Here is a 3187-nt window from a genome sequence, read left to right as displayed (position 1 = left end):
AAATATCTTTTGTGCTCTACCAATTAATTTCCCCACTCTTCCAACCATACTAACCACTGGTCTTTTTAATATCTCCAAACTTTGCCCTTTCCAGTGTCGCACATTTGGTATCAAAACATATGTAGCTTTTTAAGGTATGCTTCTTTCACTAAATAATATACACTTAAGATTTCTCCATGTTGTTCCAAAACTTCATAGCTTATTTATTTTTAGTGCTGAATAATATTCCATTGTCTGGATATACCACAGTTTATACACTCAACTACTGATGGACATCTTGGTTGCTTCCAAGTTTTGAGAGTTAAAAATAAGGCTGCTATAAATATCCAAGTTCATGTTTTTGTATAGATATAATTTGTAACTCCTTTGAATACATATGAAGGAGCTTGACTGCTCAATAGTATGACAAGAGTATGCTTAGTTTGTTCAGATGTGTCTTCTGTAAATATTTTCTCAAGTCTTGACTTGTCTTTTGATATTGTCTTTTACAGGTTAGAAGTTTTTAATTTTAATGAAGTAAATCTTATTATTTCTTTCATGGATGGTGTCTTTGAATCTATATCTAAAAAGGAATCGTCAGAACTTTCCTGGTGAGAGCCCTTTAGACAGCAAGGAGATCAAACCAGTTAATCCTAAAGGAAATCAACCCTGAATATTCATTGGGAGGACAGATGCTGAAGCTGAAAATCCAATACTTTGGTCACCTGATTCCTAAAGCCAATTCATTGGGAAAGACCCTGATATTGGGAAAGACCGAGGGCAGGAGGAGAAAGGGACGACAGAGGATGTGATGCTTGGATGGCATCACTGACTCAATGGACATGAGTTTGAGCAAACTCTGGGTTAGAGCGAAGGACAGGGAAGCCTGGCAAAAAGTCGGATACACCTTAGCGACTGAACAACAAACACCAGCAGTTAAGAGTAACTTTCCTGGAGGGCTGGGATGGGAAGGGAGATGGGAGGGAGGTCCAAAAGGGAAGGGATATGGCTGATTCACGTTGAGGTTTGACAGAAACAATGAAGTTTTATAAAGCAATTATCCTTCAATAATAATAATAATAAAAGAATACACTTTCCTGCTTGAACTCTCACTGCACTGAGGAGGTTTCCTCCGCAGACGCGCATTCTGCCCATGTCTCAGGGCTGTTCTGCTCTAAAAAGGATGCTCCTCCGCCCTCCTCGCAGCTTCCGCCCTGCGTCTCCCCTGGCAGTAGGCACACATACGATGAAGAAGAGAGACAAGAAGTCCTTCAACCGGAGCCTGGCCGAGTAGAAGCTCTTCATCTACAGCCAGACCACCGGAGAGTTCCTGGGGCGAGCTGCCAAGAGCTGGGGTTTGATCTTGCTCTTCTATCCAGTCTTTTATGGGTTCCTGGCTGCACTCTTTTCATTCATGATGTGAGCCATGCTTCAGACTCTAAACGAAGACGGTTCCAAAATATCGTGACCAGATTCCTAGTCCAGGACTTGTGGTTTTTCCAAAACCAGTGCCAACGTTGGATTTTTCATTCAGCCTGTCTGATTTGTAATCCTATCAAGGGTACGTTGATGACCTTAAGAAATTTCTAAAGCTTTATGGCTTAGAAGAACAGAAGAAACTCACATATTGTACCAATAGAAACTATTTTGAGCAGAAAGATCCAGAATATACAGCATGTCAGTTTCCTCTTGCCTTACTTGACCATACGGTGGTGTGGATGATACCACATTTGGCTACCAATCAGGAAACCCTTGTATTCTTGTGAAAATGAGCAGAATAATTGTATTAAAGCCTCCAGGAGAACCAAGGATAGACTGTATTGCAAAAAGTGAAAGCACAGCAGTTCTATCAACTTATCCTCCCAATGGAAAGATAGATTTAAAATATTTGCATATTATGGAAAACAAAACAAAACTGCATGGGAGCTACGTGCAGCCACTAGTTGCTGTCCAGCTCAACTTTGGTAGTGATGGTGATGTAAAAAAAGTAATAGTTGAGGGCAAGATTGATGGATCACCCGACCTAAAAACCAAGAATGACCATGACAAGCTTTTAGGACGAGTTGCATTCAAGATCACCATGCATGCATAGTAGGAGTTAGGATGTCTCCACAGAGTAAAGGTTTTGTTGTCTGTCTTCATTTTGTATCAGCCAGACCTGCCATTCCAGAATTATGAGACCGCCTTGGAGAAAGGTGGAGTGGTACATGACACTGGGATAACATAGTGTGCTCCCAGATAACAGTGGTCCATGTCCTTTGAGGTAACTACCTGTTGCCTCTGCTGCCTTTTGAACCATGTACAGTCACCAGATAGGGACTGTGAACACCTGATTCTGAACATGTAGGTTGGGGATCTTGTCCAATTTTTATGTGGTTCAATTGCCAAGTGTCTAAAACTTAATGTCCTGTGCTATGTAAATATTTTATAGATTTAACACTGGTTAACTGTCATATTTTGATGCCAGCAAAGTTTTAGGGGATAAAATGGTGCCTGACCAACATCAAATGATTTTACAGATGCAAGAAATTCAGTATGTAGAAAAGTTCTGTATGTGAGGAGTAAAAGGAAAATAAAAGTGAATTTGAAAAAAAAAAAAATACACTTTCCAATGCAGGGAACACAGGTTAGAACCCTGGCTGAGGAAGTAAGATCCCACATCCTGTGGAGTAACTAAGCCCCTGCCACAACTAGAGAGAAGCCAGCATGCTGCAATGAAAGGCAACAAAAGATCCCACATGCTGCAACTAAGACCGGACACAGCCAAATAAATTAATACTAAAACATAAATAAATAAAATTAAAAAGGCATCCCCATACCTAAAATCATGTAGGCTTTCTTTTGTTATTATTTCTAGGAGTTTTACAGTTTTGCATTTTACATTTTGGTCTGTGCTCCCTTTTGAGTTTGTGAAGGTTATAAAGTCTTTCTACATTCATTTTTGTCTTGTGTGAATGACCAGTTATTCCAGCACCATTTTTTGCAAAGATGAAAAGACTATCTTTGCTCCATTGCATTGACTTTCCTAGTTTACAAAAATCAGTTCACTATATTTATGTAGATCTACTTCTGGAGTCTCTACTTTGTGACACTTGTGGCACATTTGCCTGTTCTTTCATCAGTACTGTACTTAGTCATTCAGTCGTGTCTGACTCTTGGCGACCCCATGGACTGTAGCCCACCAGGCTCCTCTGTCCATGGGGATTCC

At 40.3% G+C, this 3187-nt stretch overlaps 1 pseudogene; it reads left to right on the top strand.

Annotated features, from left to right (window-relative positions):
* Positions 1–1225: 1225 nt before the first annotated feature.
* LOC102278788 (sodium/potassium-transporting ATPase subunit beta-3 pseudogene) lies at positions 1226–2143 on the top strand (annotated as a pseudogene).
* The last annotated feature ends 1044 nt before the right edge of the window (positions 2144–3187 follow it).

This window comes from Bos mutus, chromosome 20 (genome assembly GCF_027580195.1).
Source record: "Bos mutus isolate GX-2022 chromosome 20, NWIPB_WYAK_1.1, whole genome shotgun sequence".
NCBI lineage: Eukaryota > Metazoa > Chordata > Mammalia > Artiodactyla > Bovidae > Bos > Bos mutus.
Note: the sequence above shows the minus strand (reverse complement) of the source record. Positions and strands in the feature narration are given on the sequence as shown.